The 26,202-nt window shown below is 47.5% G+C and overlaps 1 long non-coding RNA gene across 2 annotated transcripts; it reads left to right on the top strand.

The window, feature by feature from the left end:
* Positions 1 to 3,411: 3,411 nt before the first annotated feature.
* On the top strand, positions 3,412 to 22,648 carry LOC111523390. Of its 2 annotated transcripts, XR_004229207.1 has the most exons (4): positions 3,412 to 3,611; positions 7,947 to 8,073; positions 8,767 to 9,564; positions 17,686 to 22,648. It is a non-coding gene; the product is annotated as an uncharacterized LOC111523390 (long non-coding RNA). The 2 variants fall into 2 exon arrangements; XR_004229206.1 differs by lacking the exon at positions 17,686 to 22,648 and having other exon boundaries at positions 8,767 to 9,772.
* The last annotated feature ends 3,554 nt before the right edge of the window (positions 22,649 to 26,202 follow it).

Consider the following 26,202-nt stretch of genomic DNA (forward strand, 5'->3'; position numbering starts at 1 on the left):
CATCTTGACTCACTACAACCTCCACCTCCCACGTTCAAGTGATTCTCCTGCTTCAACCTGCCAAGTAGCTGGGATTACAGGAGACTGCCATCATGCCTGGCTAATTTTTGTATTTTTCAGTAGAGACAGGGTTTCACCATGTTGGTCAGGCTGGTCTCGAACTCCTGGCCTTATTATTATTACTATTATTATTATTTGAGAAGGAGTTTCACTCTTGGTTGCCCAGGCTGGAGTGCAATGGCATGATCTCAGCTCACTGCAACCTCCACCTCCCGGGTTCAAGCAATTCTCCTGCCCCAGCCTCCAGAGTAGCTGAGATTACAGTGCTGGCCACCATGCCTGGCCAATTTTTGTATTTTTAGTAGGCACAGGGTTTCACCGTGTTGACCAGTCTGGTCTTGAACTCCTAATCTCAGGTGATCCACTTGCCTCGGTCTCCCAAAGTGCTGGATTACAGGCATCAGCCACCGTGCCTGGCCTATTTTTATTTTTTAAGACAGAGTCTTGCCCTGTTGCCCAGGCTCAAGTGCAGTGGCGCAATCTTGGCTCACTCCAACCTCCACCTCTTGGGTTCAAGCGATTCTCCTGCCTCAGCCTCCCGAGTAGCTGGGATTATAGGCGTGTGCCACCACACCTGGCTAATTTTTGTAATTTTAGTGAAGACAGAGTTTTGCCATGTTGCCCAGGCTGGTCTCCAACTCCTGACCTCAAGTGATCTGCCCGCCTTGGCCTCCCAAAGTGCTGGGATTACAGGTGTGAGCCACCGGCCCGACCCTTGCTTCTTTTTTAATATGCTACCAAGAGTTTACATCTTTGGGTCTGTTAATGAATGTGTTTCTTTTTGCCACTTGGAGAAGTTATACCACAAGGGATTCATATGGCTGCAGAGGGTTGTGTCACTGTGCATTCATGAACTTTGCTTGTCTGCTATACATTACGTGACAGTCACAGTTACAAGTATCCAACTTCCAGTGTTCTCTATGAAACAGAATTTGCTTTACTTAAAAGTTATCATTAATGTGAGTGATTGACACTGTACTTTGGAGCAATAGTTTCAGAGAAATACCACTGTGTGTGTGCTTCTGTTTTTTTGTTTTGTTTTGTTTTGTTTTTTGAGACAGAGTCTCACTCTGTCTCCAAGGCTGGAGTGCAGTGGTGCAATCTCAGCTCACTGAAACCTCTGCCTCGCGGGTTCCAGCGATTCTCCTCTCTCAGCCTTCCTAGTAGCTGAGATTACAGGTGCCCACCACCACACAGGGTTAATTTTTAGTAAAGATGGGGTTTCACAATGTTGGCCAGGCTGGTCTAGTACTTCTGACCTCAGGTGATCCACCCACCTTGGCCTCCCAAAGTGCTGGGATTACAGGCGTGAGCCCCTGCCCCTGGCTATACTTCTGTTTTTTAAGTCCTGTAGCTTTGTCTTAAAGCAGCAGTACTCAGATTAGGTTTGGGGCAGGGGGTTTGGGAATTTGTTTTTGGTTGGTTTGTTTGGTGAAACCTCTTTACACACTTCCAACATAATGAGGACATCAAAGAACTTTTTTGTGGATTATAGCTATTAGAGTTTACTGTTAAACATTTAAACATAACTTTCTAAAAAACTATTTTTTCATTCCTCTCAGCACATACCTATAAAACATAATAATAATAATAATAATTATTATTATTATTATTATTATTGAGATGGCATCTCGCTCTGTCACTGAGGCTGGAGTCCAGTGGCGGAATCTCGGCTCACTGAACTAAAGATCTCCTCTGTTCAAGCTATTCTCATGCCTCAACCTCCTGAGTAGCTGGGACTACAGGCACCTGCCACCACACCTGCCTAATTTTTGTATTTTTATTAGAGATGGGGTTTCACCATGTTGGCCAGGTTGATTTTGAACTCCTGACCTCAAGTGATCCATCCACGTGGGCCTCCCAAAGTGCTGGGATTACAGGCATGAGTCACCACAACTGGACACTATAAAACATAACTTTTAAGAAAGCTTATTTAATGATTCATTTAAAAATAGCAACAATGAATGAAGTACAGTAAATACACCTCAGCAGTACTACGAAATTAGTTCTGACCTCATGGGCCCCTTGAGATTGGTCCTAAAGCAAAGGGTGAGTTTACCCTAGAATGCAAAAGAGCATGCTGACATGAATTTTTTTTTTTTTTGAGATGGAGTCTAGCTTTCTTGCCCAGGCTGGAGTGCAGTGGCATGGCTCACTGCAACCTCCACCACCCATGTTCAAACAATTCTCCTGTCTCACCCCCCAGTAGCTGGGATTACAGGCAGCCCTCCCACTCCTAGAAAAGCCGCTCTCCGCCATTGAGCCACGCGGACTTTCCAGCTTCCCATTGCTGTCCCGACTGTCGGAACTCCGTCCCAGAGCTTGGGGGAGGGGAACTCTGCCGGCCTTCTTTGCCGGAGGCCGACAGACTTCTTCTCCACACCTTAGGTTACTAAAATACACTTGCAGTTTTGCTCCTGACCTTTGCCTACTTGCTGGTTCTTTTGTGCTCGCTCTGGTGGTCTTAGAAAAACAAGTCAGGGAAAGTATTCACAAATAGCCAACCGGGTCAGTTTAGATCTTGAGGTCTGGCTCCAGCCCATGCCAGAGGTAGGGATTGCATTAGGAATAAAAGCCCCTACTTTCCTTTGTTCCGTGTGCTCTTGCGATTGTGATTGATGCGAGCAGCACGCTTCCGCGGAGGTAAATTGCGTTGCTGAGAAAACTTGCTTAAGTGCTGGTTTCACTTTGCGTCACTGAGCATTTATCTCCAACAAAACCAAGCTGTGCTCTGACCACCTTGGGCAACTGTCATCAGGACATCCTGAGGCTGTGTCATGCACAAGCATCCCCAACCTTGGCAAAATAAACTTTCTAAATACTCTTATCCCCAAATGCTCAGGGAGACAAATTTGAATAATCATAAAACTCGGAGGCTGCACTCCAGCCTGGGCGACAGAGCAAGACTCTGTTTCAGAAATAATAAAATAAAATAAAATAAATCAAATCTCTGGTCTCCCGCACAGCCGACTCTGCGTGAATTACTCCTTCTCTATTGCTATTCCCCCCGTCTTGAGAAATCGGCTCTGTCTAGGTAGCGGGCAAGGTGAACCCACTGGGCAGTTACAGAATTGCCATTATATTGCTTGCAATTTTATATCTTATTAGGCAAAATAGCTATAATCTTGTATACAAGGTTAAATGCGAATGTGCTCCTTGCATGGTCAGATCCCCGCGCAGGAAGGACGCACCCCCTACAAACAGCTAGGCCAAAAAGGTCATTCTGGCCACATCCAGCCTCACGTGAGATCGCAATCTCCTGTCACTCAGGGTCTGAGGGGGCGGGGCCTGAAGCCCCATACAATCAGGGGCGCTGGGGTGGGGACCCTTCAATCAGGCGCGCCGCCGGAAAGGAGAGGGCGGCTTCCGGGACCTGGCTGGCGGGCGCTTTGTCTCGCGTTCGCCACCGTAGGCTCTTTCTGTGAGTCTCTGCTGCTACTTCTTGGCTCTGGGAGGCCCAGGTGGCTCTGCAGCAGCCTCGGCCACCCTGTGACCTGCGGGTATTGGGACATCCCTAGCTGACTCCAGGATACCCGGGAAGCCGAGGAAGGGTGAGTGGACTGCGCCTGGCTTCCCGAAGTGGGGAAGTGGGCTGGTTGAAACCTGCTGGAAGCAGCCATCGGCTGCGGAACCTGCGGACCGAGTGGCGGCGGCGCAGCCGGGCCTCAGTCCCCTTCTGTGCAGGGCCGGGCGGGGCGGGCAGCGGGACCCCTGCGTCCTGTCTGTACCTGTGGGCGCCACTTCCGCCAGCCGGAGCCCTCTCGGGAACCCCGCGCCTCCTCCACCCATTTAGTGCGGTGACCACGGGAGGGTGATCCGGGAGAGCCCCAACTCGGTGTGCGGGGTTCCAGCGTGGGAGGAGCTGTGGTTCATGGAGCTTCCAGTCCCACCTTTCTCCCCCTAAAATTAACCTGAGGCTTTGTTAAAACGTTAAACGGCGTGTTTGAGCAAACGCGATTCATAAACGGGTACCGCAGTCATGGTTTGTGGTTTGGGGTCCACGGGAGGGGCGTAAATGAGAGGCTTTGATAAGGTGAATGAGGAAGCAAACCATACATATATATACACACATATATATACACATATATACACACACACATATATATATATATATTTTTTTCTTTTTTTTTGAGACGGAGTCTCACCCTGTCGCCAGGCTGGAGTGCAATGGTGCAGTCTCAGCTCACTGCAACCTCTGACTCCCGGGTTCAAGCGATTCTCCTGCCTCACCCTCCCAAGTAGCTGGGCTTATAGGCGCCACCACCACGTCCAGCTAATTTTTGTATGTTTAGTAGAGACAGGGTTTCGCCATGTTGGCTAGGTTGGTTTCGAACTCCTGACCTTAATTGATCACCCTCCTCGGCCGCCTAAAGCGCCGGGATTACAGGCGTGAGCCACCTTGGCCAAAATATTTTTCTGTTTCCAAACATTTTACATGAGAGGAAAGCGGAGAATAAATCATCTGATACTCTACTGTAAAAAAAATCTTTGTGCCTCTCTTCTTTTCATCTTTCCTAAGTGTACATATTACCAAAATGTCGTTAGGTTGAGGTCCCCCCGTGAAAACTTGACAGGGTGTTGTGTCCTTAGCCACTCTCCTGTCTTTTCCCAGTTCTGGCATTTTAGAACTGTCTGGGGATGACCCAGGATACCCACTGTGGCCATGTCTATTGGAGGGTCTAGTGAGTATCAGCCCCTGCATCATCTCATCCCCAAGGACAGCGTGAGGTAGGGAGTAGAGTCTCTCAGGGGAGCAGCTGGATGCTCTTGGCCTTAGAGGAATCTCCTGGTATAGTTTCATCTAAAATGATGACCCCTTAGGGTCATTAAAATTTTAGGACATTAAAATTAATGGACAATACAATGTAATGTCATGAAAGTTAGGTCATTAAAATTATTCCTCCAGCCCAAGTTTTTATTCCTTGGAGACACATTGATGGTCTGCCAATGGGATGCTGATATTGAGAGGAAAAGGCAGAAATGATTTCTGCTCTCTAGATTGTCTCAGACTTGTGAAGAGAGAAAAACTGTCCCAAAGGACAAGGAAAACCCACCCCAGAGAGGATGTGCAAGAACCTGAATATTAAAATGCACTTAAGGCACACAGGAGGACAAAGAGCAGTGCCAGTGCCTCCTAGGTGGTCACTGAGTACTTTACTGAACAGGATGGGTGTCCTAAGGGATAGAATGGCCTGCTGTGACACTTAGAAATGTCTGCGTTGGGCCGGGCGCGATGGCTCAAGCCTGTAATCCCAGCACTTTGGGAGGCCAAGACGGGCGGATCACGAGGTCAGGAGATCGAGACCATCCTGGCTAACACGGTGAAACCCCGTCTCTACTAAAAATACAAAAACTAGCCGGGTGAGGTGGCGGCGCCTGTAGTCCCAGCTACTCGGGAAGCTGAGTCAGGAGAATGGCGTAAACCCGGGAGGCGGAGCTAGCAGTGAGCTGAGATCTGGCCACTGCACTCCAGCCTGGGCGACAGAGCCAGATTCCGCCTCAAAAAAAAAAAAAGAAATGTCTGCGTTGGAGTCAGCACTGCCTCTCCCTGAGTTTGTTACCTTGAAAAGGCTTGTCCGCTTATTTGAGTTTCAGGTTTTCACTGACTGTAAGATACATTTTGTCAGTACGGCTTGAAAGATAAAAATACTATTTCCAAAGAGGCAAGGTAAAACGATGTATTTCATTTGCTAAAAATTGATATTGATTTCTTCCCCAGAGTGAGTGTAGTAAGTTTTAAAGTTCTGTTCTTTTTAAGGGTAATTTCAAATGGAATTGTAGGACTTAGCTTTGTAAATGCTACTGGTGAAATAAAAGTGTGATAGATAAATTGATGATTTATAAAGATTCACCAAAATGTCAGTTCCCCTCTTGTAGCTTGGTGAATAATTTATGACAGTGGACACATGTGTATCCTCTTATTTGGGTGTCTGAGTATTGTTGTTTTATGTTTTTTGGAGATGCTGTCTTGCTCTGTAGCCCGGGTGGAGTGCAATGGCGCCATCTCTGCCATACCCAGCTAATTTTCTTATTTTTAGTAAACACAGGGTTTTAGGCCTGGCACGGTGGCTCATGCCTGTAATCCCAGCCCTTTGGGAGGCCAAGGTGGTTGAATCACGAGGTCAGGAGTTCCAGAGCAGGCTGGCCAACATGGTGAAACCCTGTCTCTACTAAAAATATGAAAAAATTAGCTGAGCGTGGTGGCAGGCACCTGTAATCCCAGCTACTCGGGAGGCTGAGGCAAGAGAATTGCTTGAACCCGGGAGGTGGAGGTTGCAGTGAGCCAAGATCTTGCCACTACACCCCAGCCCAAGGGACAATGCAAGACTCCGTCTCAAAAACAAACAACCAACCAACCAAACAACAAAAAGACGGGATTTTTGCCATGTTGGCCAGGCTGGTCTCAACCTCCTGACCTCAGGTGATCCCCTGCCTCAGCCTCCCAAGGTGCTGGGATTACAGGCGTGAGCCACGGCGCCTGGCCCACTCTATGTTCTTTTTATTCCCTAAATTTTAATATGTTTGAGTTTGTTTGTTCCTTTATCACTTTTTTCTTACATAAAAAAAAAATCTGCCTAATCTTTTGTTAAAAAAAAATCTTCCTGTGACTTCTGAAAGTATTCTGGTTTTATCTTTTGTATTTGAATATATAATAAGATGATTATTGTTCATGGAATAGAGAAGAATGTAATGCATTTTCCCAAGTAGATGCCAGCCTGGTTTGCCTCATATTTTAAAGTGCATGTGATTTCTTTTTCTATTCTACAGTGCCTACTCTATCATTCCTCAACTTTCCATATAGATGCTGGGTCATTAAGACTTTTTTCCCCCTTGGTCTGCTTGCTCATCTCTCTGCTAACACTGTGCTGTCCTGAGTGGTTTTGTTTGAACATCTTAGAAGTATGTTAGACAAGCCATCACTCTTTTTTTAGATGACTAAAAATGATTAGACATTGGTCATTTTTACTACATATGAAAGAGTAGCTTTTCTTGCCTAAAACCACCTGATTTGGGAATTTATGTGGTTTCATAGGAATAGCATCTGGAAGTGGTGACATTAATGTCATTTTAAAAAGCATGTGTCCTATTTCCTCTTATTCCTTTCTGCCTTGATATTGTGCAATAGAAATTTGAAAAATTGTTGTATTAGTATTGTTAAATATCAATTATTGGTTTTATTTACTACTCAATTAAATTTAATAAGCCTATTCTCTCTTGGTGTAATCACGTGGAATGGGTTCACTTCCACAGTTAACAAGTGACAGCACATATAAAATAATGTCTACCAGGGAAATTCATTGAACACTTAGTGTTCAGACTGTGTTTTTGTGTCTGGTTCCCTAAGCACCACTGCAGTGCACAAAATAATAGACTTTCAGCAGAAAAAGTTTTGGAAAATATACTGCATAAGCCATTTAGATGCAGTGAGTCATTCTTATTACTTGGGTTGGTGGAATCCCTTTCAAAATGTAAGTTACTAATACAAACAAAGATGGAACTTTGCGAGCAGGCATTTTTAAGAATAAGTATTCTCAGCACTGATAATATTAACTCACTTATGCACATCAGGTAGGACTTTATTATGGCAGATACTAGAAATGTACAAAGTGAAGTTAAAAGGTAACTCCTAGCAGCACATCTTGCTCCCTGGATTCTCTAATGAGATAGGTGTTTCTACTTCACTGTTGCCTTTTTGAATAGTTCAATTCTAGCGTTAGTACTGCTGTGTGGGAGGGAGTATGTGTGAACAGAGTAAGGGTTGTGACAATCAAGTCATAGAATATATGCTTGGAAATTTTAGAATCATGTAAACAGCTTATGAATTGAGTATACCCAGTGCTCTCAGTCTGACTCATCCTTCTATCCACATGTGTGGAATGTTCTAGGACTCCGTGGCTTTTGAGGATGTGGCTGTGAAGTTTACCCAGCAGGAATGGGCTTTGCTAGATTCTTCTCAGAAGAATCTCTACAGAGAAGTGATGCAGGAAACCTACAGGAACCTGGCTTCTGTAGGTGAGAATGACAACACATTTCACTTAATTACAGAAGTATTTCCCTATCATCAGTGCTATTTGTGATTTGGAATGGGGCAAGGGAATGATTTGGTGAATAAATCAGGCATGGGCACTGTGTACAATGAACATGAAATCTAGTCATGTTTCTATAGTTTGTAATAATTCGTGATAATTTTGTGCATCTGCATTTTAGGAAAAAACGGAATGACCAGAATATTGAATATCACTTCAGAAAACTTGGGAAAGATACGAGATAATTTGCACCGAGAAGAGGAAATAAAGTCCTCTGAAGGAATCTTAGCATGTCATGAATTTAAAAACAAGCAATCAAAGCAAATAAGAGTCACTTGAAATTCATTTCCTTTTAGAAAAATTTCACCCAAAATGTAACTTATATCAGTGTAGCAGTCAGTGTTTGGAAAACAGTTTACTTGAAAATAGTACTACAAAATTGTGTATATAAATGTTACTATTTTGGTCATAGCCATGCAGATGGTAGCTGTGTTTTCAGCAGTAACCCATTTACTTTCAAATAATTCAGTCATGGCAAAAAAAAAAAAAAAAAAAAAAAAAATGCATTTTCCTTGGTATTGGTAGCAGTGTAAGTCCAAGACCAAGTAGAAAGTTATTAAACCAAGCAGTAATAATGTGCTTGTCATTTTTTTTTTTTTTTTTTTTTTTTTTTTTACAGAAATCATATGATACAGAGACTGTGAAAGCAAAGACGGTAATCAGTATGGACAAGTTGTCAGCCACATTCCAAATCTTGATCTGAATGAGAACATTTCTACTGGATGAAAACAATGTGAATGCAGTATTTGTGGAAAAGTCTTTGTACATCATTCCCTCCTTAATAGGCACATCCTAGCTCACTCAGGATACAAACCATATGGAGAGAAGCAATATAAATGTGAACAGTGTGGGAAACTCTTCATTTCTGTTCCAGGTGTTAGAAGACACATGATAATGCACAGTGGAAATCCAGCTTATAAATGTACGATATGTGGGAAAGCTTTTCATTTTCTCAATTCAGTTGAAAGACATCAAAGAACTCACACAGGGGAAAAACCCTATAAATGTAAACAATGTGGTAAAGCGTTCACTGTTTCCGGTTCTTGTCTAATACATGGACGAACTCACACTGGAGAGAAACCCTACGAATGTAAGGGATGTGGGAAAACACTCAGATTTTCTTGTTCTTTTAAGATGCATGAAAGGACTCACACTGGAGAAAGATGTACCAAATGTGATAAAGCCTTCAGCTGTTCCACTTCCCTTCATGACCATGGAAGCATTCATACTGGAGAGAGACCCTATGAATGTAAACAATGTGGCAAAGCCTTTAGTCATTTGAGTTCCTTTTGTAACCATAGAAATACTCATACTGGAGAGAAAGCCTATGAATGTAAACAATGTGACCAAGCCTTCAGTCGCCTCAGTTCCCTTCATCTCCACGAAAGAATTCATACTGGAGAAAAACCCTATGAATGTAAGAGATGCGGTAAAGCCTACACTCGTTCCAGTTACCTTATGTGCCACTAAAGAAGTCATGATATAGAGGTTGGGTGTAGTGACTCAGCCTATAATCCCAGCACTTTGGGAGGCCAAGGTGTGTGTATTGCTTGAGCCCAGGAGTTCATAACCAGCCTGGATTAAAACAATGTGAAACAACCTGAGCATCGTGGTTAAACCCTGTCTCTACAAAAAATAAAATAATGCCAGGCAGTGGCTCATGCCAGCTACTTGGGAGACTGAGGCAGGAGAATGGCGTGAACCCGGGAGGCGGAGCTTGCAGTGAGCCCAGATTGCACCACTGCGCTCCAGCTTGGGTGACAGAGGCAGACTCCGTCTCAAAACAAAAACAAAGAAAATAATTAGCTGGGCATGGTGACACATTTCAGTTGTCTTAGTTCTTTTTCAAGGACATAAAAGGCCACGGGGGGTTGGGGAGAAGCCCTGTGCATGCGGATCACGAGGTCAGGAGATCGAGACCATCCTGGCCAACATGGTGAAACCTCGTCTCTACTAAAAATACAAAAATAGCTGGGTGTGGTAGCATATGCTTGTAATCCCAGCTACTCAGGAGGCTGAGGCAGGAGAATAACTTGAACCCAGGAGGCGGAGGTTGTAGGGAGCCGAGATTGTGCCACTGCACTCCAGCCTGGCGACAGAGTGAGACTCCATCTCAAAAATAAATAAATAAAGCCCCTTGAATGTAAGAAACGTGGTAAAACATTTACTCTTTCCCATTCCCTCATAAACATGAAAGAGCTCACACTGCAGAGAAACCTTAAGAATGTAGGAAATGTGGTCAAGCCTTCAGATTTTCCTGAAGATTTGGGAGGGCTCAGAGTGGAGAAAAGGCTTTTGAATTTAAATTTGTGGTAAGGCCTTCAGTTGTGTTAGTTCCTTTGGATGACATCAGCTCATTCCTGAGAAAAACCCTATGAATGTCCAGAATGTGGGAATGTTTCATTTCCCTCATACCCACTCAAGGACATATGAAAATGCACACTGTAGCTGGCTGGACCTTGTAAATACAAGAACATACCCAGGATTAAAACTCTAACAGTTTAGAAACTGCAAGAATATTTTGTTTTAACATTTACTTGAAAAGCCGTGTGAAAACTCCCATTGGAAAGAAGTTCTATAAGTGAAGCTTTTCTAATTTGGAAAGCCTGATGCAAATTAATTATAGTGCAGTGCTTGAAAAAAATCTATGAAATGTTACACAAGTTACAAGTATGTTGTTTTTATCAGTGGCCCATATCTTGAGTATGCATTTCACCTTGTTTTGCATGGAAACCTTGAGGTGAGAGTTCTGTAAATGTTCTTTAAGCAGTAGTACTTGAATTTCATAGATAATGATATTTTCTTGAGTCTGTTGGTAGAAATTTTGTCTATTCATTTGGTAATGTGCTGGATTCATGGTTGAATTTGGATGTTTTTCTAATATGCATTATTATTTCTTTTTGAGATGGAGTCTCACTCTGTTGCCCAGGCTGGAGTGCAGTGGTGTGATCTCGGCTCACTGCAACCTCCCCTCCGGGTTTAAGCGATTCTCCTGCCTCAGCCTTCCGAGTAGCTGGGACTACAGGTGAACGCCACTACATCCAACTAATTCTTTGTATTTTTAGTAGAGACAGGGTTTCACCATGTTGGCTAGGCTGGTCTTGAACTCCTGACCTCATGATTTGCCCGCCTCGGTCTCCCAAAGTGCTGGGATTACAGGCATGAGCCACTGCGCCCGGCCAGGTAAGTTTCATTTGTATGTATTGTCCTGTGATTAACGAACCAGTGAATAATGATTGTGAATTCTTGGGATTGTCTTACTAGCCTCATTTGGCAAATTTTGATTATCCCTTGTCCATTATACACATCCCACCTATTTTTATTAAATGAAAAACTACTCTTGATGTAAAGATATTTATTTTTTGCTAATAATGAGTTGATATTAATTCCTAAGTACATACAGTTTACCCGGGAGACGGAGCTTGCAGTGCGCTGAGATCACACCACTGCACTCCAGCAAGGGTGACAGCGAGATTCTGTGTCCAAAAAAAAAAAAAAAAAAAAAAGGAATATACTCACTTTTTTAATGTTATACCACTCTCTGCGCTCAAGTTAATCCCTGTTTGGGCCTGTGGGAGCTTACACCATCCTCCTCTATGTAATTAATAACTGATGTCTGGCTTATCCGTTTAGTAATAGATGGTATGTGTTTAACGGTGCCAGTAAACATAGGGTGCTAATTCCTTCCTCACCAGTGGGGTGCATGAGACACTATTGAAACAATTGGCAACACGAATGGAATGGACCAGCCCTCATGCAGGACACCTGCTCAACTTGACCTACCTGCTGTCGGCTGACTGTTCTGTAACACATCAGCAGTCACCTGGGTCAGAACCGTGAGCTGACGATGAGCCTTCCCTTTGGTCTGCACAGTGTTTTGTGGTCTTCAGGTGTTGTCATCTTCTCCCACACTAAAATGCTCTCATCTCCTAGACATCAGTGTTTAACTGCACCCCAGCATGACATTTGGCCTGTGCTTAGCACGCAGTTTTGAGGCCCTGGCTTATGAATGCACAAAAGCACAGCACATAAGCCAACACTTAAGTCCTAATTAGCAAGAATCAGGCTGTATCTCTGTAGTCCCTGCATCTACTCTGGTCAGCATCTCTGTATGCTTAGGGCAGCCATGTGAACATTATTAATTATTGTACACTCCAAGACAATAGTTATTGTGTAAGCAGAAGTAGTGGCCTTGTTTGTTTCTTGTGCTGCTGCTCCCCTTGCCGCTGTCCCATACACCCTCCTGAAGAGGTGTACATCTATAGTGCCTCATGGTTCAGGCACTGCTGAGTAAAGAAAATGGGAAGAAATAGTTTGATATTAGCCCCTACTGAAGCATATGAAGAAGCGTCTCAGCTGCTTTCATTGAAAAATTCCTGGCCAGTGTGTGGGCTTTTGTTATAACTGCTGCTTATCAGCATGTCAAAAGTCTCATCTTCGGATTGCAAGTCTTGACGGCCTTAGTTATAGTGGCCTTACTGCATGTGGAGCTAACCCCAGGAAGATGGAGTGGCACTCTCTGGAGGATTAGGTGGTCTCCTCCAATGTGGGTTGATGGGCTTCTGAACTCTTTCCTTTAACCATGCAGAGAGTCTACACTGCCAGTGATCATGTGCCACAACTCTATAGATATAGAAATTCAAAATATTCAAAATATTCTGAAATAGTTTCCATTGAAAGCAAATAGAAAAGCGGTCTGGTGCCATGCTCCGGTTAAGAGAACTAGTAGATGGCTCACAAGAACACTCTGTCGCTACTGTCTGTGCCTCTGTCACAGCAAATATCCTGATCCTTCAGTTTTAAGGGTGTAGGGCCATTTTCCTCCCTTTCTTACTGGTAGTTCTCAAGATAACTGTATGATATGCTGGGAAGGCAATATCCCGATAATCAAGTGACATTGGTCAGAACAGCCCAGGCTCTGTTATAGTCCCTGCTCGAAACAGAATGTCCTTTAATGCTTGTGTCCAGCAAACCACATCCTGGGAGAAAACTCAATGTGGGCTTCTTTCTGGGGTCCCTCAGTTGTAGTGCAAGTGAAGCATTTATAGTCAAAACTCCATCCATCTGCTCTGGGTAGCCTTCCTGATCTTGCGGTAGCGGTTCATATTGAATCCTAGACTTCTGTTGTCTTTTGTTTGCTATTTGTAAGTAATAAATTCACTTCATGGGATTTACGTATGAATGTGTTTGGTCTCATTGTACTCAGAAATGTTGGTAGCCATTGCACAGTGAACCCGCTTCATAATTGGTGAAAACACCTATGGCCCCCTTGTGCCACAGCAAGGAGGTTCATTCAGCCAAACATAAATTTCATGTTTGTAAAACCCTGTAGCACAATTATTACCATGTGGGAGGCCTTTAACAATGGTGATGCTGATTTGAAAAACTCTGAAGGAAGAAATTTACCCAAATGGGTTGGGTACATGCGAGTTCCTCCCAATTCCAAGAAACCCTTACTCCCCTCCACCTAAAAAGAGTGGAGAGGCCAGGTGCGGTGGCTCAGGCCTGTAATCCAAGCACTTTGGGAGGCCAAGGTGGGCAGATCACAAGGTCAGGGGTTCAAGACCAGCCTGACTAACATGGGGAAGCCCCATCTCTACTAAAAATACAAAAATTAGCCAGGCGTGGTGGCAGGTACCTGTAATCCCAGCTACTCGGGAGGCTGAGGCAGGAGAATCACTTGAACCTGGGAGGCGGAGGTTACGGTGAGTCGAGACAATGCCACTGCACTCCAGCCTGGGTGACAGGGCAAGACTCCGTCTCAGGGAAAAAAAAAAAAGTGGATAAGAACTGAAACAGGTTTAAAATTTCAACTAATTAGAAATGCAAGTTTACAAAAATAATATTTAAAATAAAAGGTTAAATGAGTGCTCATTGAATTTTATGCCTCCACAAAATAGGTTGTGAGTTAACTTCCACATTTATTGAAAGCCACCAAAGTTGGGAAGCCTCCGTATCTGAAATTCACATGTGGCTCAAGTAAGAATTATACCTGGGGATACCCCAAAGTTTAAATATGGTATCCCCTATGATATTATGAGGAATTACTGTACATAAATCAGGTTGTCTTCCTTTAACTCTGAAAATCATATTATCTTGCCTAAATTCTCCATAACGCATCGCTCTGCAGTATCCTATAGTGGACATGGCTTTTCTGACCAATGAGCACTAAAATTAAGTGTGTGCGACTCACCTATGTTCTTATCAAAATGGAAATCCCTGAATCCCACCAGTTAGAATAACATGACAGAATGTCAGATTTATGGAATATATAAGTTTTCTCTAAGGTTATTAGGTATCGATTCCATTTTATTAATAGATATCAATATATATAGATTACCTATTTCTCCTGTGTTTTAGTATTAATAGATTGTGTCTTTTAATTCATACAGTTGGTCTAAGTTACCAAGTTTGTGGGTTATGGAGATTGTAATATTCTTTATGATTTTATCATCCATGGGCTCTCTAATATAAAGGCTTCTTTTAATTCTTAAATTATTAGGTTGGTGCAAAAGTAATTGTGGTTTTGGACCATGAATTTTAAATTTGTATAACTAGGCTGCAACACATCTTTATTAATCAAAATAGAACCCATTACAATGGGCTGGGCACAGTGGCTCATGCCTGTAATCCCAGCACTTTGGGAGGCTGAGGCAGGCGGATCAGGAGGTCAGGAGTTTGAGACCAGCCTGACCAACATGGTGAAATCCCGTCTCTACTAAAAAGACAAAAAGTAGCCGGGAGTGGTAGCATGTGCCTGTAATCCCAACTACTCAAGAGGCTGAGGCAGGAGAATCTTTTGAACCCAGGAGGCAGAGGTTGCAGTGAGCCGAGATTGCACCTTTGCACTCTGGCCTGGGTGACAGAGTGAGACTCTGTCAAAAAAAAAAAAAAAAAAAAAAAAAAGAAAAAAAAAAGAAACCATTACAATGAATACATTTTTGCCAATGAGAAATAAACTTGTTTATTCTGTGCTTTCAAGGTTGGATGAACTCTTGAAAAGCATTTTCTGCATCCTGCTGGTTGTGTACTTGTTTTCCCTGCAAAAAGTTGTCAAGATGCTTAAAGAAGTGGTAGTTGGTTGGCGAGAGGTCAGATGAATATGACAGATGAGGCAAAACTTCATAGCCCAGTTTATTCAAGTTTTGAAGCCCTGGTTGTATGACGTGTGGTCAGGCGTTGTGGAGATCTGGGCCCTTCCTGTTGACCAGTGCCGGCTCCAGGTGCTGCAGTTTTCTGTGCATCTCTTCGATTAGGTTGGCACACATCTCAGATGTAATAATTTCACCAGGATTCAAAAACTGTAGTGGATCAGAAGACTGGCAGCTGACCACCAAACAGTGACCATGACCTTTTATTGGTGCAAGTTTGACGTTGGGAAGTGGTTTGGAGCTTCTTCTCAGTCCAGCCACTGAGTTGGCTGTTGTATGAAATCCACTTTTTGTGGCATGTCACAATCTGATTAAGAAATGGTTGATTGGCCGGGCGCGGTGGCTCAAGCCTGTAATCCCAGCACTTTGGGAGGCCAAGACGGGCGGATCACGAGGTCAGGAGATCGAGACCATCCTGGCTAACACGGTGAAACCCCGTCTCTACTAAAAATACAAAAAACTAGCCGGGCGAGGTGGCGGGCGCCTGTAGTCCCAGCTACTCCGGAGGCTGAGGCAGGAGAATGGCGTAAACCCGGGAGCGGAGCTTGCAGTGAGCTGAGATCTGGCCACTGCACTCCAGCTTGGGCGACAGAGCAAGACTCCGTCTCAAAAAAAAAAAAAAAAAGAAATGGTTGATTGTTTCATAGAATAAGAGAAGATGACACCTCAAAAGGATGTTTTTTAAAATATTTGGTCAACTCATGAGGCACCCACTTATCAAGATTTTTCAACTTTCCAATTGGCTTCAAATGCCGGATGACCATAGAATGGTTGACATTCAGTTCTTTGCCAACTTCTTGTGTAGCTGTGAGAGGATGGAATTCAGTGGTTGTTCTCAATTGGTCGTTATCAACTTTCGATGGCTGCCCACTTCACTCCTCATCTTCAAGGCTCTCGCCTCCTTTGCAAAACTTATTGAACCACTGCGATGTACATTAATTAGCAGTTCCTGGGCCAAATGCGTTGATGTTGTGAGTTGTCTTCCCTGCTTTAGGACCCATTTTGAACTCGAACAAGAAAGTCGCTTGAATTTGCTTTTGGTCTGACATCATTTTCATAGTCTAAAATAAATAAGTAATAAGTCATTAGCAAAAAAAAAAAAAGGCAAGAAATGCCCATTAGAATGATGAATAACATAACCACATTTATTTAAGAGGGTATTCCAGTATCAAACAGCAAATTCCAAGAATGCAAAACTGCCATTACTTTTGTACTCATCTTAGAGTGATTTGTATGATTTCTTTTTTTCTTTGTTAGCCTGGCTTGATAGTTACCAATTTTGTTGATCTTTATGAAGAAACAGCTATTGTTCTATTGAGTTCTTCCGTTGATTTTCTGTGTTCAGTGCCATTGACTTGTCATCTCGTTTTTATTTCTTTTGAGTGAATCTGGCTTATATTGTTCTTTTTTCTTTTTCTTTTTTTTTTTGAGACTTAGTCTCGCTCTGTTGCCCAAGTGACCTCGCTCTGTCGCATGAGGTCAGGAGATCGAGACCATCCTGGCTAACACGGTGAAACCGCGTCCCTGCTAAAAATACAAAAAATTAGCCGGGCGTGGTGGCAGGCGCCTGTAATCCCAGCTACTCAGGAGGCTGAGGCAGGAGAATAGCTTGAGCCCAGGAGGTGGAAATTGCAGTGAGTCGAGATTGTGCCACTGCACTCCAGCATGGGTGACAGAGCAAGACTCCGTCTCAAGAAAAAAAAAAAAAAAAAAACATATTAGCTGGGCATGGTGGTGCATGCCTGTAATCTCAGCTATTCGGGAGGCTGAGGCAGGAGAACTGCTTGCACTGGGACCCCGGAGGCAGAGTTTGCAGTGAGCCGAAATCATGCCACTACACTCTAGCGTGGGCTACAGAGCGAGACTCTGTCTCAAAAAAACTAACTAACTAACTAACTAACTAACTAACTAACTAACTAACTAAATGTGTGTATATATATTAAAATGTACACACACACACACACACAATATATCTGAAGTATTTTCTTTTTTTTTTTTTTTGAGACGGAGTCTTGCTCTGTCACCCGGGCTGGAGTGCTATGGCCGGATCTCAGCTCACTGCAAGCTCCGCCTCCCGGGTTCACGCCATTCTCCTGCCTCAGCCTCCCGGGTAGCTGGGACTACAGGCGCCAGCCACCTCACCCGGCTAGTTTTTTGTAGTTTTTAGTAGAGACGGGGTTTCACCGTGTTAGCCAGGATGGTCTCGATCTCCTGACCTCGTGATCCGCCCGTCTCGGCCTCCCAAAGTGCTGGGATTACAGGCTTGAGCCACCGCGCCCGGCCTATGAAGTATTTTCTAATGAGAGCAGGTGTTCCGGAAGACCTCATTTAAATACAGAATCTGAATGGAGGCCCATGTCACACCTTCCATTTTTTCATCTTTGCAGCTGGGCTTTTCTCCTCTTCTCTGCTGGACTCTGCTGTTTCTCACAAGGTCTTCAGAGAGTCTGCCCTGAATCCTACAACCAGGAGATGAGAAGCACAGAGTGACACCAGCAGGAGAACATAAAGATGCGGTGACAGTTGTCCTCCTCCTGCAGAGTCCAGAGCAGTGCACTCCTACCGCTGGTGCCCTAGCTAAGACAGGGGGCCAGCATGCCTGATGATTGTCTGGGAGTGCTGCAGTCAGGGTCCCCACAATGGGCACCCAGCCAGTGCCCTTGCACTCTGCATGAGCGTGGCCATTGTCACCTCAGAGCCCCTGGGTACAGAACAATGCATCCTACCAGAGCTACATGTGAGGAAGGACCACGTGAGTCCCGGGAAAGAGCTGAGGCCCTGCGGGGGTAGGTGGCCAGGACCGAGACCTGATGCCTCTGTGGAGAATCGTCTGTGGGTGTGAGTGGCACTGTGGGGTCAGTGCCCGGGTTCTGCTGCTCCCCCTCCTCAAAGATCAGGGCCTGAGCAGGGGCTGGCGTGTGTGTGGCACCTGGAACTGCAGGGCCACCACCCATGTGTGAGGCCATCATGGGGACCTGAACACGGTGTTGCGTGCAGACCCCACCCATCCATTGGCCCCAATTCCTGGCCAGCTTCTGCCAAGGTGAGAGGGTGGAATTTGGAAGGTGGTTGTAAGCTGAAGCCTGTCCCCCAGTGGCTGACATACAGCGGTGACACTCCCTGTGTGGGGGAAAGAAAGAGAGATCAGACTGTTATTGTGTCTATGGAGAAAGATGAAGACATAAGAAAGTCCATTTTGATCTCTACTAGGAAAAATTCTTCTGCCTTGAGATGCTGCCAATCTGTAACCCTAGACCCAACCCTGTGCTCACAGAAGCATGTGCTGTATTGACTCAAGTTTTAATGGATTTAGGGCTGTGCAGGATGTGCCTTAGTCAAAATGTGTTTGCACCTCCTGGGCTCCAGGCTGCCAGCTGCCTGTCCAGGGTCTGAATGTCCTACTGTGACCTGTTTCCTCACCTGGCCCAGAGGACAGACAGGGAAGGCTTGTTTTGAGGATTGGGCAGGGTAATCTCAGTCAGCCCTCATTAGCTTGCCTATCCTCCAGGTCTTTTTGATTTCTTTTTTCTCTTCTTTGTTGTGAAACTCTGGAGAATTGTCCTCCAGCCTGTCTTCAGTTGGGGAGGTGGAAATGCTGGACCTTGCCCTTGACTTCAGGGCTCCTTCTGGGTGCCCCTTCCTCCTAGGGTTTTTAAAAGCATATACTTAGCAACATACCCTGTACTTGAGAGAGAGCTGCAGAGAACCCCCTGCGTGTCCAAACCAGCACACTTTGTTCCCTGACTGCAGGCCCTCATCGCACCCCAAAGCCCAAATACTTTCACATGGCCAGCTTCAGACAAGAGTCTGAACTCAATGCTTGTTTTCTGGGGTCTACATAGGCCCGTATGATGGGGCTACCTCCATTCTACCCCTGTGCCTCCCCCAATCCATTAGGGGCCTCAACTCCAGTGATCCCTAACTGGGAGCAAGGTTCCCCAGGCAAGGAATGCAGCCCTCCCCAGGATGCTGGCCTGGCCATGTCCCAAGGGACATCAGTCCTGGAGCAAGAGGTCCAAGGCAGGGAGTTTCACCCCCCATTTCACCAGGTGCGGTGACATTTCTGGGTTCCTAGCCTTCAAGATGGGATTTCTTTACTGTGCCACAGTGGGGGAAACTGAGGCACAGGGCTGGTGAGCAGTAAAGAAAGAAAACCTCTGTGACTAGGAAACGTGTCACTTGCCCAGCACAGCCGCTCCAGGATAGCACCCTTTGGGATGTACCGTTGAGCTGTTCCTGGCACGTGGCATGGCACTGGTGTGGAGGTCAGCAGCTTGTGGAGTTGGGGGAGGGGGTGTTGGCAGGAGTGGGTAATTTTGGACCCACCATGGGGAGGAGGGGGACATTGCCCCTTTCCCCACACCATGGGCACAGCAGCAATTTTCTTCTCTGATGTGCGTGGGCACCAATGCCTATGTGGGTGTGGGTGCATCGTCCCCTTTTGTTGATGAAGAACCTTCCTGCAGCCATTGGGGTGGGTATGGGCACCACACATGCCTGGCAGCAGGGTGGTGCCTGTGGAGGCTTGGCTACTATATGTCTCCCTGCCACCTCCCCAGGGGAAGCAGACCCTGTACCCTGTGCCCTAGTGTCCCTCATACCCAGTCCCTCACATTCTTCACTTGGCATCCCCCTGCCTGATTCTCCCAACTCAGCACTTGCCAGGTTTCTCCAAGCCCTGTGGGCCCTGGGATGGGATTAAAGGAGGCAGCAACTGTGCTGCCTGCCTCTGCCTGAAGTCAGGGATCCCTGGCCACTACTGGCATCTGGTGGGCAGGGTAGGTGGGGAGGTCATGGGTCAGCTTTTCCACTCCCTAGCCTGCACTGACTAAGTCACCAGGTGTAACCGGCCTGGAGGCTGATCTGTGTCCTCCACAGTCCCTTGATGCATTATATTGAAGCCAATCCTTGTGTGAATGACTTGACCTGTTGTTACCGCCCAGATCAAACCAGAACTGAAAGACTGTTGAACATGGACCCAGAGCCTGGGGCTGAGGCTGCCGTGACCACCCTGTTCTCTTCCTTCTGGGGTCCCCAGGAAGCTCCCAGGAAAGAATGATCCCCATAAAACACAGTGGCCAGGATGGGAGGGCTGGAGGTCAACCCCCTCCAACACCTATCACCACAACCAAGAGGCCCCATGGAGATTGGCCCTGAGCTGTGGGTCCCTGTGGGATGCAGATTCCCACAGATACTTCAGGGGATGAGCACGGGTCCTCCTGGCTGACGGGAGCCTGGTGGGCACTGGGTGTGTGGGGCCTGTGTAGGTGAGTTGGACAGCACGGGGCCTAGCCAGGGAGCCAGGGACTGGTGTGGCCAAAGTGGGCAGCAATATATTGCCAGAACCAAAACTACAGTGCAACCAGCCCAGCTGGTAGGGAGGAGGAGGCCTGCCTAGCAGGACCGTCCACCCCTGTCCTGGCCCCAAGCCCAGACTGCCTGCCTGTACTGGACATTGCCTGGTCCAGGAGGCCTGGGCATGTGGGTCAGGGGGTGTGTCCCTGGGTTCCAGACTTTGGTGGACCCTTGGGAGCTGAGCATCCTTTGGGCAGGAGGAGGGCCCGCGGTCCACTGTTTGCATCGGCCCCTGGGGGTGTGCCCCCACCCCAGCTTCTTAGCCCGCACGGGGATGTGGCCAGGGCTCCTCACCTGTTCTGTGGCTCCAGCTCTGAACAGCTCACTGGTGACTCTGACAGCTTCCTCCCCAAAGCTTGGGTCCTCATCTGTGGGAATGGGGTGTCCCAGGCCCCCTGCAGGCAGGAACCCACCCCCAGCTCCCCTGGTTGGCTCTCCTGGGCTTTCTTACCTACTGGCTTGTGAGAGCTGGTTGGCCAAACTTGGTGTCCTATTTTTATTTTGGCCTTTTTCTTAGTGTGTGTTTTCTGTAACTACTGCCGTGTAGATCTTCTATATGAGTTTTAGGTAGAGAATCTTGCCCAGCCAGAGGTCCCCCATCCCAGAGAGCCTCGAGTTCGGCGCCCCCGGGCTGGTGCTGCCTGTGCTCCGCTTGGTGTGAGTGTTGAATGTGATGGATCCACATGTCTGCTTGACCCTGCATCTCCTTCCTTCTTGTTGCTGAGGCCAGTTCTGTTCTCTCTTTCTCCACCTGATCTGCACTTGAAGCCAAGACGAAGGATGAGAAGTGGTTGCTATGAAGGACCCTTCTGCAGCGAATCTGCTATGAGGAGGCTGCACTGGTCCAGCCTGTCATTTCCTTCTCTAAGCTCATTCCAGAGGTCGGCCAGGGGCAGCCCGTACCTGCCTCCTCTTGTGGCCCGTGAATCAAAAATGGATTTTACATTTCCAAATGGTTGAACAAATAAAAAACTAACAATTCATGACACTGAGAAGTGTCCATGTCCGTAAGTAAAGTTTGATGGGGGTGCAATCATGCCCATCTCTTCACAGGCCACCTGCAGAAGGCTGCTGTGGTGCAGCCATGGCAGAGTTGCCACCTTGAGGCAAAGATCCGTTGGCAAAGCTCAAAATACTGACTCCTGGCTCTTTATGGAAACAGTTTCCAGTCCCTGGTTTAAGGGCTGTGTGGCAGAACCCCAGGATCTTGGTCAGCTTGTTCCTCACTCAGGTCCTGCTGTGGCCTTCGCTAGTATGTCTGCAAAGTCTGCGTGCTATGGTGCCTCTCATGGGGGCATTGAGCTCTGTCGTGCTAGATTTCAAGGTGTCTGCCTCATGGTCACCTGTCTCACCAACAGAGACCCTGGGGCCAGATTCAAACTAGCAGGAGCAGTTGGTCTTTGGCAGCAGGGATACCTTCGAACTGAGCTGCCAAGAAAAGAAAGATGGGACACAAATGACTCAAATCACAGACTGAGCACCATGGCTCACGCCTGTCATCCCAGCGCTTTGTGAGGCCGAGGTGGAAGGATCGCTGAGGCCGGCCAGCATACAAAACCAGCCTGGGGGAACATGATGAGACCCCATCTCTAATAAGAATAAATAAATAAACAATGACAAACCCAAGTTTCTAAAATCAGAAATGAAAGAGGAAACATTATTGCCGACCTGACAGAAATAAAAGGATTCCATGGAAACACTAGGAACAATTGTACACCAACAAATCAGACCATCTAGACACAACAGCCAAACTCCTAGAAGGACACGAACTACCGAAAGTGACTCAAAAATGACCCCAAGTAAGCATGTGGGGTATCAACCCCACCCTCGGTCTCCTCGACCGTTCAGCGCAGGGTGGGGAGACAGGGAAGCATGAGCTCTATTCCCTGGCCTGCATTTCCAAGTCTGAATCCCCAGCACCCCGGGGAGGGCCTCGTAGGAGGAGGTGCCACAGGCTATTGTGCCAGGAGCCACCGGAGGCTGCAGTGGGGGCTGGGGCGCTGGGTTCCTGGAGGGTCTCCTTCCAGTCAGAGAATACCCCTGGGGAAGAAGCCTGGGTCTGAACCCCCACCCCTCCTTGGGAAGATGTGTGGGACCGGGGCCCCTTCACACGGTCCTTTCCAAAATCTCATCCCCCCTAGGGCCAGGACTGGGTGCCAGGCCTGTGCTAGGAAATGGGCAGGTTTGGTCACAGCCCCTGGGGCCCTGGTCCAGGCCACAGGAGGCACCTCTGAGTGGTCTCACTGTGCCATGACAAAGCGCTGCAAGGCAGAGGGGACTCAACAGTATCCCTTGTCTCAGCCATTTCCCTGGACTCAACTTCCTCATCTATTCTCTGCGGCCTAGATTTCGGACAGCCCTGCCCACCTACTGTCCGTTTACTGCTCAGTGTGCAGTGACTGTTCGATTGCACTCCATGGCTCCCCAGTGCTCTTGGGGAAAAGGCCAAGGCACAGCCTGAGGCCCCAGGCCCTGCTTAGCTCTCCAGAAAAGCTTCTCACCATCCAGCACCCAACCCACCCACTCCCAACTCTGCACCTCCCCATATGAGCCCTGCTCACTCACCCCCACTCACACCCCACTCATCCCCGCTCACTCACCCCCACTCACTCACCCCCACTCACCCCCGCTCACATCCCACTCACCCCGGCTCACACTCCCGCTCACTCACCCCCATCACACCCCCGCTCACTCACCACCACTCACTCACCCCTGCTCACAACCCACTCATCCCCGCTCACTCACACCCACTCACTCGCCCCTGGGCCTTCACACAGGCTACACCGCCGGCCCCTCCCCCACCACCAGCCCCTCATCCACACCTATTACTTGACTAAATCCTCTCAACCCTCTGGTCCCAGACTAAAGAGGCATCCCTAACCCGGGGCCAAGTGCTGCCCCGCCATCAAGCCACTCACCCTTTTGTGGCTTCTCTGGCCTGAAGCTCACGTTCCCACACTCAGCACCGGCTTCCCGAGGACCCCACAAGCTCCATTTGTGGGTGGGGCCTGGCACACTCTGCACGAGCTGCTTTTGCATGAACTGCTCTGCGACTTTGGGCAATCACCCACCCCTGTGTCCTCTGTGAAGTGGGATGACAGGTGCGCAGGGCTGCCGAGATACCAAGCAGATAACACAGGCACAAGAACTGGCGTTCAGGGCCTGGCTCATGGAGGGGCCCCAAGTCCCAGCTCAGCAGAGCCTGCCTTGATCCCAGGGTTATAACCAGGGATTCCCAGCACGCAGGACTTTCCGTGCTCAAGGCAGGATGGGCCCTGAGCAAACCGGAAAGAGCTGGCTGCCCCAGTAGGGCACAGAGGGCCTGGCCCTGCATGGGAACCGCCTGTCTCCAGGGCACTTGCCAACATCTGCTGCTGGCCATGACTCAGCACTTTCGATGGTGGAAAAACCACCACTTGTTTCCGAATCACAAACCCCAGGTGTGCCCTGACCCGAGTGGCCCCAGAAGACACACAAGAGGAACTAGGGCACTCACTCTCCACGTGGTCCATCTCCACGGTGACCAGAAGAGCCCACTCACAGTAGCCCTTGCACTGCTGGGCCGGGCCCTGGAGGGTGCAGAGGTGACCCAGCTTCAGGAGTACGTGGGTGAAGTCCCGGCCACGCTCTAAACAGGGAAGCCTCGAGAACAGATGCACGGCCTCCAGGAGGTAGTGCTGGGCCAGCCTGCTGGCACCCGTGTGCAGGCACAGGGTCCCGAAGTTGGCCAGCACCACTGCCTGGTTCCTCCGCTGGCCCAGGTACCAAACAACCCATAGGGCGCGGTAGTAGCCCTTGGCTGCCTGCCTCGTCCGGCCCGTCCTCTTCAGAGCCACGGCCACCATGTTGGCAATCACACCTTCCTGGTCCTCGCTGGCCACCACTGCATCCAGGACAGACTGCAGGATGCTCAAGGCCACCAGGCTCTGCCCATGAAGCACGTGCAGCCAGGCCAGGGCCACCAGGGTGTCCACGATGGCACAGACTCCGGCAACAGCACTAGCTTCCACCGCCTGTGTCATGAAGGTGATGGCCGGGCCGTGGTAGCCATGGTGGCTATCCACACAAAGAAGCACCTTCATAAGAACCAAAAATTTGGTGAGGGTATTAGTCAGGGTTCTCTAGAGGGACAGAGCTAATAGGATAGATGTATATATGAAGGAGAGTTTATTAAGGAGTATTGACTCACATGATCACAAGGGAACATCCTACAGTAGGCCATCTGCAAGCTGAGAAGCAAGGAAGCCCGCCCATGTCCCCAAAGCTCAAAAGTAGGGAAGCTGATAGTGCAGCCTTCAGGATGTGTCCAAAGGCCCAAGAGCCCCTGGCAAATCACTGGTATAAGTCTAAGAGTCTGAAAACTGAAGAATTTGCAGTCAGATATTTGAGGGCTGGAAGCATCCAGCACAGAAAGAAAGATGAAGGCCAGAAGATTCACTGAGTCAAGTCCTTCCGTGTTCTTCTGCCTGCTTTTATTCTAGCCACGTTGGCAGCTGATTAGATGGTGCCCACCCAGATTGAGGGTGGGTCTGCCTCTCCCAGTTCATGGACTCAGATGTTAATCTCCTTTGGCAACACCCTCACACACATACCCAGGGACAATCTTTTGCATCCTTCGATCCAATCGAATGGACACTCAGTATTAGCCATCACAGTGAGTGATCACAGTTTCTGGTTTTAACTTCGTATCACTGAAAGAGGCACTGAAGAGGATAGGAAAGACAGTCCTGAATTGTTGATACTACCCCTTCGGCGTCCCCTGGCAGTGGCTATGTGGTGTGGAGAGAGAATCTGTGTGCTTGTTGGAGGGAAAGTGCAGTGATTGTGAGACTTTGCATTAAAACTCAGTGCTGCCTTGTCACAGCAGAAAGCAATGCCACGCAGAACTCAGCTGATGCCTACAGAGGAAGCATTTAGACCAACCCTAGCTTAGCCATGGGAGAACTGCCCACATCGGTGGTCGAACTTGAATTCTGGCAAGTCCCACCACTGTAGGCCTAAAGTGTTCTGGGGATCAAAACAAACTTAAAAGGCAATCTGGGCCACAAGGACTATAATTCCTGGGCAAGTCCTGGTGCTTTGCTGGACTTGGAGCCAGTGGACTTTGGGGGCAAGTAACCTAGTGAGACACCAGCCAGGGCAGCCAAGGGACTGCTTGTGTCACCCCTCAGCAAACCCTAGGCAGCACAGCTTACAGTTTCAGGAGAAACTCCCCTTTGCTTGAGGAGAGGAGAGGGAAGAGTAAAGATGACATTGTCTTGTAATTTTGATACCAACTCAGCCACAGTAGGATATGGCATCAGGCAGAGTCCTGAGGCCCCCATTCCAGACTCTAGCTCCTGGACAACACTTCTTGACACATCTGGGCCAAAAGGGGACTTCTGCCTTGAAGGGAAGAAACCAATCCTGGCAGGATTCATCACCTGCTGACTAAAGAGCCCTTGGGCCATGAATAATCAAGAGTAATACCCAGACGGTACAAGCCATAGGCCTTGGATGAGACTCAGGGATGTGTTGGCTTCAGGTGTGACCCAGCACATTCCCAGCTA

Source organism: Piliocolobus tephrosceles, chromosome 11 (genome assembly GCF_002776525.5).
Source record: "Piliocolobus tephrosceles isolate RC106 chromosome 11, ASM277652v3, whole genome shotgun sequence".
NCBI classification, from domain to species: Eukaryota; Metazoa; Chordata; class Mammalia; order Primates; family Cercopithecidae; genus Piliocolobus; species Piliocolobus tephrosceles.